The sequence below is a fragment of the Nothoprocta perdicaria genome, unplaced genomic scaffold (genome assembly GCF_003342845.1).
Source record: "Nothoprocta perdicaria isolate Ctin4 unplaced genomic scaffold, notPer1 scaffold_179, whole genome shotgun sequence".
NCBI classification, from domain to species: domain Eukaryota; kingdom Metazoa; phylum Chordata; class Aves; order Tinamiformes; family Tinamidae; genus Nothoprocta; species Nothoprocta perdicaria.
The window spans coordinates 623323-639560 of record NW_020454971.1 but is presented as its reverse complement, the minus strand read 5'-3'; the positions used below and the strand labels follow the sequence as shown (position 1 = coordinate 639560).

Here is a 16238-nt window from a genome sequence, read left to right as displayed (position 1 = left end):
AGGACTTTGAGCAATCAATTTTATGCTACAAGTTTCACTTTTCAGCAGCCATCTGCATTGATCTACTGCATATTCCTTCTCAGCATATTCCTTAGAATCATCTGATGCTGGTATAAGTTGTTTGRCAGAGTAGCCCACACACCTTGGGTGAAATAAGTGTTATAAAAATAACATTTTCTAGACCTCTACCCCAACAACTAATCCAAATTTAAGCAGCTGTCCTCCCGCATTACTARGGAGGCCTTACTAGCATCTTGAAAATAGCAGCCAAAGTTCAATAGAGCTAAAAGGGTCAATTATAAGAGTAATAACCACAAGAGTTCAAAGCAATTAAGATCCAAGCTGTGTCTGATATAAATTTAAAAATTTAAGTACAACTTTTTTGATAATAATGGCAGCATATTCTTTTGCAATTCTAYCTCTGACATATCAGCGATATCAAAGCATCAAGACTCAGGTGTAGAAGTCAAGKTCCTCCCTCCTCCAGCCACCACCAACGTGATCTTTCAGGTAGGTTTAGAGATTACGACTCCGCATTAACATTCACGCCTCTGCTTTTGGTGCATGAAGTCTACAGGCTTTATTGGAGAAAGGAACATTGGAGAGGAAATGAGGGACAGCTTAACAGCCACACAGCAACTGCAACCCATATCATRGCAGCACTGATGCCATGGCTGCTTGTCTGGATTTGGGGCTCTACCACAGGCCAAGGACCTTCAAATGCCTACAGAGGAGAAAAAACTCAGCTCCCATGTACTGCTGAGCTCTTGAACAGCCCAAATTGAAAGGAGACCATAAGTTACAGTCACCATCACAATTTAGGTTCACAAAAAGGAAAATACTCCATGCTAAAATGCATCCATAACATTTAAATCCTGAAAGCTGGAGGTGGTATTTTCCCCAGGAGTCCTTATTTTTAATACTTGCTTCCACAAAAGTAGGTTTAGACCAATTTTGAAGAAAATCTCCTGTTAAAACAACTAGTTGCATTACCAGGATGCCTGAGGAATGCAAGGGCAAGGTCTCCCCATACAATAATGAAGTTAATGCACCAAAGTTTTGATTTTTATTATCTTTCAAACACAGTTTCAGATATAAGATGCTAACCTCCAACAACAGACAAGGGAAGCCACGCTGAGACATATTTATAAGGGGAWTGGTTAAAGTCAAATCTCTGCTTATGCATTTTAGTGGATCACATCAAGAATCAAGCCCCAATTCTTCTGTTTTGACAGTTTTGTAATGCAAAATAGAAAACACATACAGTAGAAATACAATCAAAATCCTTGCTACTTGAGTATCTGGAAGTCTTTCCTGTTTATAAATAGTAAAAAATGTATATTTATGTAAAGGGAAACACTGATTTACTAGAACTGATTGCTTCACAGTCTAATTACTTTTCAACTGGCTGTTCCAAATTAAGATGTCATTGATGGCTTTTTGTGATATATTTCATTTTAAGCAAATTTATTCTATAATAGAGCACATCATAATGGAAAGCAGAGTTCCCACTCTTCCCTCCTCTTTGTAGCCTGATATCTTGACAAGTAAATTAAATTTAGCAGTTAAAATGCTTCCATTAGTAATTTTATTAAGTTAATTAAGGAATCTCTCTTTCTGAATTTTAACTACATTGACTTCAGCACAACCTTGATTTTTAATTCCATATATTTAGTAGCCATCATGGTTTGAGGCAAACAACTACACAACATTCTTGAGTACARGAAACCTAAAGAAAAAAATACTTTTTAAAATGAGCTTTTGAAATTTCTTTTTAAGTGTGAATTCTTTTGCTTTGTATAAAAGAAAAATAGAATAGTCCTGCTCAAATCTAAGCAGTCGGCTTCCTATGTGTAATTCAAAAAACTACAAGTCATAACAATCACACAAACTGCATATTTAGGACAGTTAAAATTGGTAAAGATGGCCAAGTCAGTATTAGAAAAGGAAGAACCAGCTGAGCCCTTAYCTATAGCTTAAACAAATCTCATAGTTCTTGGTTCATGGGAAATACATTTTATAAATAATGCTTTAAGCTATGTTTTAAACACAAAGCATGGATATTACCAAACATTATGAGAACAACTGTCCTCTCACTTCAGAGAGGAGGGATATATGTGATCTCTCCCCCCAAATTTTCCATTGCCTCCAAAGCAAAGAAGTCTCAGTAACTTGCATCCAAACTAAATTCATATGTTGTAAATGAAAACTAGTAGAGTGCTTTACCTTTTCAGTCATCACACCAAAACATGGAAGAATACTCTTGCAGTGTTTTCTCAAAGCAAATRATCTAATTCATCATGTCATCATCTCCTCATAAAGGAAGTGGATACTACAACAAATAGTAAAACACTTATTCTGCCCCAGAATTAAGGTCTAACATCTTAACGTTCTCTTGTCCATTCCATGGTCTGCTGAAAAGAAAGGTCTATGAAAACTGAAATGAAATTATTAAAACCCAAGCACCAGCTATGAGGATCATAACATTTACTGTGTATGACAAGGCCCAGGGGCATGGTTCAGCATAGGCAGATTAAGATGTATGGATGCAATACTGCTCTTTAAAAGAGCTAAACATACACAAGCATATGGTACAAACAGCAGCTTTGAAGGAGAAATTATTTGCTGTTCAAAAGACTTGTTGATATGGATATTACAAAAAATCCTTCAGATGGCTTTACTAAAACAGAGAAATACTGTAGGATTCATTGATTCAACCTGAATTTAAGAAAGGTCAAGTAACATCTGCAGACAGTCCTTCACGTTTCAATACTAGCTTATAGTTAGAGAAGGTTGAGATAAGTACAATTTATGAGTTAACTGGAGAAAAATCATTGGAATAAAGCAACTGTAGAGCTCACGCACAAAATTAATCACTCAGCTGTGAGCTAACTGGACATCCTCTACTCTTTGTTACAGGACCACCTAACTAGTAACTCATGAACTATTTAAATCTAGCTAGCAAGACATACAGTCCCTATGTCCCAACTCAGCTGGAGATGAAACAGGAATTCTTTTCTACCCCTTCATAAGGCACAAACTTGATCAGTGGTACAGAAAGAGGATAGACCAAGAAATCACCAACATCTCCAACAAATGACAAATCTCTCAGAACTAGGGTTTTAAARTGAGTGTCTTCTGTGCAAGAAAGGCTATTCAAAGAAGTCACATGCACAGATCTGATACTCCCCACTGTTGATGATCTTTATTTGTTTTTAAATATCARAGGGATCAAAGGGATCCTCTTACTTGACTGGATACTGGAGCCTCATTTTCTGAAACCTGCCTCAAGAAGTATCTTCAATTGCTTCTTCACGTTTCAGATTGTGTGTGAAACAACTCAAAGTCAACTTCACCTTCTTGTAACCAACTGCATTAAACTACAAGCAGAGGAATCTGGATTTTCACTATGCAGAAAGCAGCATCTTGGTGCTCCCAACTCCCTCCCAAACACAAGCAGAAAGTATAGATCCCAAAGCAATTTGCTTATAGAACTAAATAAAAAACTTAGAAAACTAAATGACTCTATGTTCAAAATCATGTCCAAAGAAAAGTGCGCTGAACTGTGTGCTTCCACCTGTAGTCATCTTGAAGTGTTACCTTTTAAGTGATACTAAAAATAACGGGCTGCTTCTCCCAGGAACCCAGGCTCTCTCTGCATTCAGTCAAGCAAGAAAAAGCAACCACTTTTAAAAGAATAATATTACATTGATTTGGGTTAAGAGATTCTAATAGCTTTGTATGTTCTTTCAATACATCTGGTTACTAAAAACTATGTGAGCAAATAAACAATTCTTGTTGAAAACATTTATAATTCTAACAATTATAACAAAAGAATAAGCCCTTTAAGAAAAAAATAAAAGCTTCAAAAATATAACAGAGGCGTAAAGTTAGAAGGGATCACAAGCGGTCACAGAGTCTATCACTGTGCTCTAAGACAGGATCAGGGATATTTGCATCATTTCTAGCAGGTGTTTTTCCAACCTGTTACTTAACACCTCTAATTGCAAGGTTACACAATGTCTTTAAGCAGTCTATTCCCATGGTTAGAAAGTTTYCATCTGAACTAAAAAGCAACCACGCTAATAATTAAGTCAATTTATGCTTGTGGATACAGAGAAGGAGGACTGTCATATAACCTTTTGCATTTGAAAAGTATTAAAATGCCCTTCCCAAACTACTTCCTTCTGAACCAAAGAAAATAATCCTTTTAATCAACTTCCATTTCTGGACTACATCTTCCAGTATTTATCTCTGAGGAGTCAAAAACAAGGCTCTGATTTTCCCACACTTTTGAAGGCAACGGAATCAGCCCCCCTCTCTTCTCCTGCATTAGTTGTACTGTGGAGATTTTCCATCTTTCGTTATGCTCAATCAGCTATAGTCTTTCAAATAGGAGTACCAGACTTCCCTCCTCAGCCTAATGGGACATCACCTTGTCAAAACGCATAATTTACACAACAATTAAGAGAAATGGAGCTTAGATAAGGGTTAAGTTGCCTAGGACTCAGTCCAGAATACACTAATGCCATGCTTGCTGGACAAGGGTAAGAGCTGAATATACCCCTAGTTTTGCAGTAATCAAGGATTTATTAATTCTACAGCCCTGAATGCATGCCTTGGGCTTTGGAATAGTCCCAGAATTCTTATTTCTTGCATTCTCCCAACAGAATACACACACAAGCAACTTCTGGTAAGACAGAGATGGGGGCGGGGGGGAAAAAGAGAAAAAAAAAAAAAAAAGGTTTTCAAAATCCTTCTAAACTTTAGATTTGCTCCTAGTATCTTACTAGTACAGAAGTATTTTCCTTCATATAATCTTTACCATTATAAATATACATTTTTAAACACTCTGGCCTTTACCAACGCACACAATTTGCAGCACAAAGAATAAGTTTTGATGTTTCGTTACCATATCCTGGGCACTGTAATGAACACTTCAGTAAAGCTTGCATAAAACACATAAACCTACTACCACAAAACAAGACTCTGTACTTCCTAATACATTTTGTTCAACTTGCACCAGGCAAAGGACTTTCCCTGTAGTCTCTTAATACAAGTTCAGATCAACTGAAGGAAATCTGAAAAATCAAATCTAGCCTTCCATAATTTGATTTGTAGGAAATTGAGGAACAAAGCCTTACAGAGGGGGCTTTAAATAAATCATAATTAATTGCATGTGCAAACGCATCAACTAAATTTGGATGCACAATTAAATAACTAATCACAATTTGGAAAGGCTGAAAATTGCAATTGCATGCCAAAGCAGACAACCATGGCCCTAGGCCACCCCAGGTGTTTCTGCTTGCTCACRGAGCCAGGCACCAGGTTCTTTGCCATGGAGTTCACCTGTTGAATGCACCCGAGTCAACTTGCATCACTGTTAAACTAACAGTCACTGTGTTTCATAATGGGTCAAACATAGCATTTTTAAAAAAGTGTATTCAAGAAGATGTTACTAGAGCAGATGTTACTGAGGAAGGAAAAAAAAACACACACAAAAAAATCTCAGTCTGATAAGATATATAGATCATACCTTCAGTTCAAATAAATTTACACAGTTAGAAGTAAAGGCTTCTCTGCCAGACTCTCCCCAAATGAAGAGTTCTAACAACACATTAAAAATCCCAACCAACCTATCCAAAAGGGAACATAATGACTTAAATAGCAAACATTCATGAACATTTACAGAACACTGAATTAAGATATCATTTACTCTATGTTTAATGGAAATGATTCCTTACCTGCCAACTTCTTTCTTAAAGATCTTCCTTTCTATTCCAATTTTGTCCTGCCAGCAAATACAAACAGCACATTGAGATTTTTGGAGGTACTATCATATGGCATCAAATTAATACATTTTTATGYGAGAAGGGACTTAAAATATAAAATAAAAATTGATTTCAAACAGTGTTTTCCCCATCACTGCACCCAGAGTTTCACATCCATGCCTCTCTTGCTGGATTTTTCTTGCTCTACACATTAGTCTCAAAATTCTTCCCATTTCTAATTATTTCTTCATCAATAAACAAAGTGCTGCACAAGTACATAGCAAAGCGAGTTACATTTCCCTACACTTCTCTAGGCTAGTGTAATACAAGGGTGAAATCTGTGTCATACAACCTGGCAGCTTGAGCCCTCCCAAATTTAAAGGGGATGGGGCTGAGGAACTATACATTTGGGTGCTGGGCAACTATGGACAAGGATGCTCCTCTCTGGAAAGCATATAGGCAGTGGAATTACCATTTTTAATTAAATCATCAATAGTAATCCTGTTACCAGGAGCTGGAAAACTCTGTTTAATGAACTACACAGTAACAAAGAAAATAAAATATTTTAAAAGCTGCAGCATGAGAAAATGATAATTGGTCCAGACTTCACGTGCAGAATGAAACACACAGGGAGGGCATTAGCCCTGAGCAGTATCATGGCCTACCAGAGAACTGCTTTTCTGCCAGACCTTACACAATTATTTATTCCAAATAGGGGGTGCTTTAAGTGCTGCATTTTTTTCCTCATGCAAAATGAGGAGCAGAGCAAGATGTAATCATGATTGTGTGGGAAAGTTTGCAAGCTTTTAAACAGCTTGATGCTGAAAGAAACATTTATACCACTATCGCAAATTGGTAAGAAGAAACCAATTTCACACCCCTGTATCATTTAAAATGCCTTTGATCATTGCTCAAAGTACAGCTAAACAGATCATCTGCAAGAGCTCTGTAACAACCTAACCCTTTTGTAGGTGTTGCAGTTAGACTGGGCAGCTGAAATTCTTGAAGGAAAGGGCCTATTTTTCAAGTTTATATGACTAAAGAACTGATACACAGAGAAAAGTAAACCTACAAAAACACCAACAGCATGTAGCTTTTGCAAGTAATTCCCATTTACCAGGAAGGAAGGCAATGCAGGGAAAAATCTTGGCAGCATAGAGCTGAACTCCTTACTCACACCATACTGGGACAGACTAAAGCCACAGAAAAGGAGTAAGTTCTTTCACTTAATGCCATAAAATTTAGCAAATGAGACATTTTTTCCCCTCCTAAATGAAGCACAAGATCTGAGTCACCTACCACTGTGACTAAATGGGGGATGAGAGGAGGAAATCAAGGTGGGTAGCTTCACCTGAACACTTTTAACCACAACACATATTTCTAGCAGATCCCAGCACACTGAACTTCTCTTTAACCACAAGGAAACCCATACATGAAAGCCCTTGGTTTACTCACCACAGGCTTCCAGGACTGCAGCAGGACCAGAACTAAACGCCCAGATCACCAGACAAGGCCCCATTCAGGAGCTTACACTAACTCCCACTTAGCCAAGATGGTTGGCAAGCTCTTCCCCTTTTGGGGCTGGGCTGTACGGACTCAGGGTTCATTGCTCACCTGGGATCCTAGAGAAAGGTGTTGTGAATTAAGCTAATGATGCCTCCATGAAGCCTCCCCCACTCCTCAGCTGGGCTCAGGCTTTCAAGATCAACCCCAATGATCTGGGGCTCCCTGAGTGTGGCCTCATTCCTACCTGACCCGGCCCATGGAACAGCTTGGCCTCCGAGATGGGCAGAATTAAAAGCTATTGAGGCCTGCCTCATTTTTTTTAAACACATGCACGCACTCTTTGAAGGAAAAGAGCAATCTAGAAAAAAGGGAGATTTTGCAAAATGAAGGCCTAGGGGGCCTTTATAGCCCCTTTAGTAAATGTATAAAGTGACCAGGCCTCCATGCAGGGTCATACTGGGACAGCAGAACTGCTGGATGCCAGTTGCTCCTGAGAACGGATTACTGCAATGCTCAGTCCTCCCAGCGACAGCTTCCTAAGTAATTTTTGCTTTAGCCAAAAGACCTAATGTTTACTTGCAGGGGGCTAGCAACAATTTACATGCAGCATTTGTAATCAAAATAAGCATTTTGATATCGAGGTTAGCAAATTGGGCGCAATTCACTTCCATTGCATGCAGAGCAAAAATTAGTACGTGAAAAATGTCCTACTTTTCTATGGGTATGTTCAAACTAACTGCACGCTTTAAGCACTGGGACAAAGTATATTTCTAATTCTTGCAAAGATGCCCATTCACGTTGATAATCTCTGAAATAACAGGGACAAGGTCACCATCATCTTGCTCAGGATCAGCAAAGGACAGTGCTTATTATATTATTTCCAGGAAAAGGAATGCAACTGCACCAGCATGGACTTCTCCTCAATTAATTTTATCTTGTGCCAATTTAGTCCTTTCCTCTCATGCAGTTTGTCCCCATTTTAAACTTTCCTTCCACACAAATACCACTTTAAAATGAAAAGCTAGACTGCTTTACTCAAAGTCCTGATTTCATACCCAGTGATTTTACTCAGGACCACTTTCATGAGTGTAGATGGAGGAGTAGTTTGATGCATCAAAAACAAAAGTAGGTCTAAATGTCTAAAGTGAGGTATTGTCACTTGCAGGGAAAATTAAGTTATAAAAAGTTTTTGATCCTTCGTTATTCAGCACAACATATTAATCAATGTAAATACGATCACAGTAGCCTGGGAGAGCGCAGACAGGCAGTTAAAGGTGACATTGAAGCAACGTACTTCCTYGCTAAAGATGGATCAAGCCAACTACTGCAAGGAGGCAATGAAAGTAGCGTGTAAAGTCATGAGCAGCTAAAAATGTCATGGATTTTTAAGGCAGTTTTCGTGGGTGAGGACAAAAATTTTGACATTGAAGCAAGTGGCTGGTATTAGTGGCTCGTATTATCATCATTAAGAATTCAAAGTAAGTCACCACTGACACAATCTTGTTTTTGAAAGTGTTTCAAATATCTGAGTGGACATTTCTAGCTCATCCTGAAGAGGAAAAATGCTACTACCAACATATCAGTAAAGAAGTGCAAAAGAAATAGAAAGACACATTTGTGGGAATTTATCAGGAAAAACAAACTCACACGTATATATATATATTATTCAATAATAAGTATACCTAATCACACACAAATATAAAAAAGCCCACACTCAGTGGTCACAACATCATAGAGCTTATAAAAAGAATAGATACAACACCCTTAAGCTTTCCCAGATTTCTGATAACTTCATTTAAAGAAGAATAGCAAAAATACATTATTTATAGTTATATTTTTTAAATTTTATTTCTAGGGAACCTATCRCCATATCATGTGTAGGAAAAAACAGCGCTGTTGTACAGTTCTACAGTACTATCATTGTCATGATGTTGAATCAAACTAAGCTCAGTTCCAGGAGAACTCAATCACTTGCACATGAAGATGAGGGAGGACTGTGAAGAAAAAAATATGAAAGTACTTCTCTTTGATGGACAGGAACTCCAGTTAAAGACACTGACTTCTAGGTCCTCAGGAGAAACTGAGTGAAAGAAACTGAGTGAATATTTAGGTCAGAGTGAAAGATCTGTTTCTCAGATTGCAGACACTGCAGATGGTGGAAGAAAGCTGTAATATGTCAGACTTCACAAACTACCCAAACTCTGGTGATGAAAATTATGGCAAAGGACATGGCTGAATAGATGTTCACAGCTCTGTACTCAACCCATTTGTCCTAGGCATGCCACCAAATCCTCATAGTTAGCATCACCTGCAAGCCAAATCCACTTAGCACTAACCTTATTAATCTGTAGAATATGGAAAAGAAAAAGAGTCCAGCAATGGCTGGATGCATTATCTAAATCATATGTTTAAACARCAAGAGACGACAGGTTTGGTTAGGGAGAAAAAAAAAAAAAAGAAGCAAGCTTGGATAAGAAATCTTCACACATGTTTAATACTGAATGTACATCTTACAAAAATGGGTACTGAGAAATAAGAAGGTCAGATACATGTCAGATAGTCCTTCTGGATAGGGGTCAATATGATCAAATGATCCAAATTAGTGACTCAAAATAGTTATCTATATATTCTGTATATAGCCTATATATAGATAATACTCTTACTGCTATCCCTGTGTAGACATTTTGGTCATTATGCAACTCCACACCTGATCTCTCAGGTTGCATTTCCTTTTTTTTTTTTTCAGATGACAGGAAGACAGAATATTATTTACACTAAGACCAAATCCTTTGAGGTACAAATGGGTGGTTATTTTAAAGACAGGCTGACTCCATTTCAGAAGTGCTTTGTGGGACAACTCCATTGACCAGTTCTCTTTATWTGGTTTGTGCACCTGAGAAGCATCAGTCACATTTTTGCTGCCCAGAGCAGTTAGCTGTCTCTTCATTGCTGCTCCTTCTCCAGATCACTCTTCAAAATTTTTCTGTTTCATTTTAATTTATGACTGACACTTCTGACACTTTGTGTTCAAGCACTGATGTGAGGCCTTGCATTAAGGAGATATAAAAATAAACCATATATGTAATTTATGTTCTCTTGTGATTAAAGGTGTTTTGTTTCAGACATCCGTGACAATGTATTTGAAAATAGAGTCTATAGTTTCAATCAAAATACCGCTATAAATTTAAATGAAACCATTTTATTTGCTTAGAACTTTCTTTCTTTCAAATATATAAAACAAGGAAATCCCAAACATAATAAAAGCTCTCTTTTATACTTCACTCCAGAAACCGTAAGACTGGCCTGCATCTGAGTACCAAATATGGAACAAATTTAATAAAAGGGTTGTTAATATAATATGTAACAAATATGAGGAGGGAGGTATTCGCATAGGCTTAACAGAGTTGGGAGGAAGCTTAGCATAAAGGACTGTTAATACACTTATAAAAAATGCTATACACGGACAGAAGGAAAACTGCAGACAGCAGTTTCATTTAATGCATTTACTTTCCACCCTGTGTGATTTTGTGAGTATTTTAAACAACCAGGTGTGAATCCAGCAGTGGGTTTGACGTTTCATTTTTGCTTATTTATTTTACTGGGGGAGGAGCAATTACTATTGGTCTAATTAATGAATTTGCAATAGCTACATCACAAAGAAGATGAGAGTTAAAGATCAAAGTGTGACTGCACCTTAAAAGTCACTTGGGAGCAGATTTACATGTRAGATCTGAATCAGCCAGATTCGGATAGCCGAACCTCTAAGTCCTTATGCTATTTTTCTCTCCTGATTGGCTCTATGCCTTGAGAGATATCTAAACAATAGCAAACACTACACACTGGGACTTAGGAGAAAGGTGGCCTCCTGGGGCCTATTGTGATTTTCAAAAATGCCTAACTTAGTCTGAAATCAAGAGTAATTAGGTGCTTGTTCATTTCTGAATGCCTAATATACAAGTATCTGCATTTCCAGATAGCAAAACACCTTTAGAACAATATCCTTGATCTTTTGTTGAATTTAACCACTTATGGGCACAAAAGCGCTTTTGGGGAAGGAAGAAATATGAGGGTCACAGTCAGGAAAATAAAGGGATTGTGATGGAGACRCAATGAGTTTGTTGTCCACAGCTGGACCAGGTTGTGAGAAATCTGCATRGAAACCTTGTTATCTTGGCCTACATTCATCCCTTTTTGAGAAATGGAAATCCCTATTCCTGTTTCCAAATGAAGAAAAGGAGTCAGGGAAGGTCTTATCCTCCCCGTGCAGTGATTCTTGATCAGAGTACCCTTTGGGTGCAAGTAGCACCCACACACCTTTGGCCTGAAGCCCCTGTGGGACTCAGGGCTGGCCTGACACAGGCCCCTGTGCAAACCTCTAATGGGCAAGCACAGCTGAGCTTGGCTTCCTAGTCCTGCGATCCAAAATAAACCTCTCTGTGAAAATGCMTGGGGAAGAAAAGGCTAAAGGAAACAGAAATATAATGACTGTGTGAAAAGACAGAGGTAAGAACTCAGCTGGGGAGAGGCTGGCGGCTGCAGAGTGATGTGTGAGGCAAACAAATCCAAACCCTGTGAGACAGAAGAAGAGGTTATCATTTTATACAGGCAGGCTCTCCTCTGTCCTCCTGGTTGGTTTTCAGAGACCAGGAGCACAGAGGAGCACCAAAATAGCCTCCACACTACATTCCTGGTSTCATCAGTGGACATTCTTCTCTTCTTCTTCCCTCATCTTTCTTTCAGTGCCTATTTCATGATTTCCATCAGCTCAGCCTAAATCCACAAATATTCCAAGTCATAAAACATGATATCAATGTGCTTAGAAAATATTTTGCAAGTGCAGGCGTTGCGGTAGCACAGAACAAAGCACTCGAGGTTAGTGTGGAAAACCCTGTGGAAACCTTGTTTACCCTTTGCGTTCTCCTCTCGGCCAACACCGAGGCTCATCTCAGGGGTGGGACAGCAAATCATCCCCACAGCTTGGACTCAACTAACTTTCCAGAGCTAGAAGAAGGTCTCACAACTCAGACTTGACTGGTGCCACTGGGGCTTGACCTCTGACTTGGGTCTGATTTGCACGAGAACCCAATCCCATAGAGTTCCCTGCCCAAGGCTGGGGTACTTGAGCAACCTGGAGTCCACAGTGAGGGGATCTGGTGCTTAAAAGCACTTCTTGCTGTATCTTCTAACCCACTGTTGGTTATCTGCTAAGCTTTTGCCTCTCAGGTTACAGGATCACTCCTGTACACCCATCTGACCTCTGTCTGCATGAACTCCTGATTCATATGTATTTATATAAACCCAGAGTAAGACCTACTTGCTGCTTTCCATTACAACCACTCCAATAACAACAGGTGACTGACATCAGGRTTTATTTCACTGCTCAATTCAGTACTCTGTACCTTTTTTCCTACCTTGCACATTGGGAGACTCATTAATATCCCACTTTGAAATTTGCTGATGTGAAATACTCTGTAAATGCAAATTATTGCACTAATATTAGGTTTTAAAAGTGTTCTGTTTTTTTTAGAAGAGCTGTACTTAAGAGCTTTATTCTTACTAACTTCCAGCATCCACTGAAAACACTTTTACATAAAATAGAGGAAATTRTTTGTGAAATAATCTTATGTTAAAGTTCCCAGGCTCAAAATTTAAGCAACTGGGATGATAATGTATCCTTTTAATCTAACATGTATTTACAAAATCTATGCAAATCTCTCTAAAGTCTGAGTTGGTTTTCCATAGGAAAAAAAAAAAAAAGATTTTGTACCTTTTTCTGTGCACTAAATATTCAGTGCCAGTAGGCCAGCATGCATGAGTAACTCTATAATAACAACCAGCGTGCACACATGGGTGAACGTGGAAAGGAAAGAAAACAGATCTTAGGTTTAAGCTTCTAAAAGATTATAATAAAGAAAACTAAGAAAAAGGCTCCCTTTCCCCATAAGGAACAGCTACCCCAGGACCCCAAGCCTCAATCCAGAAGCGAATCTCCAAGTGCCAGAAGGAAAGGTCAAGAAACGCTACCTACRGCTACCAAGACTTGGCAGCAGTTGCTTTTGAGTGTGTTGCAAACCCCACAAGAAGCACAGAAATGTCATTTCATCCACTGCTTTCTGTTAGTTTCATGGCAAAACAGAGCACAAGCAGCATCTCAGCTCCAGGCTCCCTGGTTGCTTGGAGCGTTCATGAACTTCTCCCAGCTTGGGGGTCTCCACGAGACGTTTTGGGTCCCTGATGAAAGGCGCTGAGCTTCGCTCGGGCTCATTAACACACATGGACAGCGTGGTGCTTAACAGCCAATATCACCCATGATCAATGGAATGTAGAAGGAAAAAAGAGAGGGGAAACTGAAAGAGAAAATATTTGCATTTCCCACCTGTGGCATTTTTTAAATGCGGTGATAAGGAACTAGGCTCATTTTCTTAGCTCCTCGTATAGTAAACATCCTTCCTTCTCTGAGTGAGTGCAGGGCCTGTGCTTTCTACCAACATTTTCTGCTCACTTGAAAACTTAACTTCAACAATATAAACACTGGTGCCTATGAGCTGGGCTGAAATGAATAACACAGCTATTTTGTTTAAACAGACCATGCTGGATCTTTAAACCTTTTTAGGTGGCATGACCAGTGGGCTGGGGAATGCAGTCTGTTTGGACAGTATAAGACCTTTGCTGTTGTTGGGGAAACTCTGGCTTGATGCCTCTATCCCTCTAAATAACTGAAATAAAAGTGCCTTGAAATTAGAAACACATGCGGTCTACAGACTTGTATKTTCACTGAGCAGGATAAATAGGAACTTTTCATCTCTCCTTGAACTGTTCAGGCATACAGTGCATATGTCTCCTTAGCCAAACGATAGGTTCCCCTCAACCTCCCAAGGAAAGGGAAATGGGGTTCCTGCCTCCAATAAAAACACTGTACTTCAAAATACTGGCCAAGAATATCCATTCTTTATGTATGTCTCCTTCTCTAAGTACTACCAGCCTAGAAGGCCACTGAAATGTGGTTTTACTGGTGTTCCCTGAAAAGGAAGGGCCTATTGGTGCATTTCAGCACATAGTTGTTGCACAGCCAGGCGTGGGCTTGTTGCAAATTCTATTTTATACTTCTTGTTTTATCAAATGAAAATGAAATTGAGAAGGGATATAATCCYGTATGCGAAATAAATTGCTGGGATAAAAAGAAGCCCGATTCACTTTATAACCTATTAATAAYAGGCCTTTGCAAATATGATTAGTAGGTAAACTCCTATTATAATGCTTTTCCACAGTTCACATGTATCAAGATAAACCTTGAATTCCAAGTCTTTCATGTACCTATCTAAAAACATAAATAGAGGTTGCCCCATAAGAGTGAATAGTTCAGTCTCTCTGTTGCTTACAAATACTGTATTAACATGTTTTTTGCATCACTTATGGAAAAGTAAGCAAGTGTTTGGAGCAAAGGTCCAGCAAAGTGGGTCTTCTCACTACCAGCATCTGTGAACTGAACATATGATCTGACATTTGATGATACACTTCAATCTTGCTATGGCGTTAAAAAGAGAAGCTTCCCTGCTAAGAGTTATCAGTCCTTCCAGTGTTGTAATTTTTTTTTCTTGGCTTTTCCCTCAATTACCTTAATAGAAAGACAGATAAAAATACAGAAAAGTTTGTAAGGAACAGAATGTTAATGGATATTAACATCTTCCAATTATGCTTAGATTACAAGCTTTTATTTTTGGGCTACAGGTTTGCATAGCAATATTTAAACTATATGACCTCCCGTGATACTTCAAGAAACAGCGAGCCTATTGTCATAACAAATATCTAAATGCTTGGAAGCGGGTGACAAGATATTCTCAATGTCATATAYATAGAGGAGTTTGACTTTTTTTTTTTAAAGCAATGGAATACTCAGTGATTTCAAATGGAGATGCAGTAGAAAGACAATCAATGCTAATTTATTCTGCTTTTCCTGGTTTCCATTAAAATTCTATTTCTTCAGGACTATGTCCCTATGTATTTTTTTAAATTTCATACTCACTACAAAATCCTTGAGAAAATGAGTGCAACTATAGTGTCAGCATGACAATGACCATTTCATGAAAATATTTCTCTGATTCCTAGGCTCACTGAAGTATTTACAAATTTTGGAATGGCTGAGTATTGCTTATATTCCTGCAGCTATTTGGCTTTTTTTCCCATATTAAGAATCTCAAAAACATTTCCAGATTTTGTTTTTTTCTTTTATTTCATAACATCAAGTGGCTAATCTAGTTTCTTAATTGAAGTTGTGTTTCATGCCAGATTCTGAATCCACTTAAAGTATTTCAAATTCAGGAATACATCCACAAATGACAATTGAAATATGRTATTTTGAAAGCTTAAGGAAAGGAAATTTGGGTTTACTTTGCTTGTGGCAGCCATTTGGAAACTCTGAAGCCCTGACAACACAAGCTATGCCTTTTCTACTTTTCTAAAGGCATTCGCTTTCTCTAATTTTTCCACAAATTCACCTAGAAACCAACATTTATTTTTGCATATGAAACACAGATACCAAGGAAAAGTAAAGTAACAGAGAACATTTCTGAAGCTGAAAGAAGTTTTAAAGATTAATGCTTTGAAGACCCCAGTCTGTCTTACAAATCCCAGCCAGTTCTGCTGGTCTAGTAACCAGTTCAGAACCAAAGTGTCCTGGTTTCCATACTCAGCTCTGATGTTTACCTTCTCTGTGGACTTGGACAAGTTGAGCAGGGCTCAATTTGATCATGAAATAACACATATGTATGCTCCAATTCCAGAATAACTGAATATCTCTCATATATTGCATTACATTGTATTGTATTCTATTATATGCATACTCACAACATCCCTGAAACATAAGGGAGAGAAATTATCTCAATATTACAAATAGACAACTGAGGCTACAGGGCACACTAGCATCACTGACAATCTGCTTAAGAAGATTTAATTAAGAATTAA

At 38.3% G+C, this 16238-nt stretch overlaps 1 long non-coding RNA gene across 2 annotated transcripts in view; it reads right to left on the bottom strand.

Annotated features, from left to right (window-relative positions):
• The window catches only part of LOC112944922, a 41896-nt gene extending 34611 nt beyond the window's left edge, over positions 1-7285 (bottom strand). For both annotated transcript variants that reach the window (XR_003248872.1, XR_003248871.1), the window contains exons 1-2: positions 7227-7285; positions 5745-5791 (exon numbers count right to left, since the gene is read on the bottom strand). This is a non-coding gene — a long non-coding RNA (uncharacterized LOC112944922). The remainder of the gene's footprint in view (positions 1-5744; positions 5792-7226) is intronic.
• Between the last annotated feature and the right edge of the window lie 8953 nt (positions 7286-16238).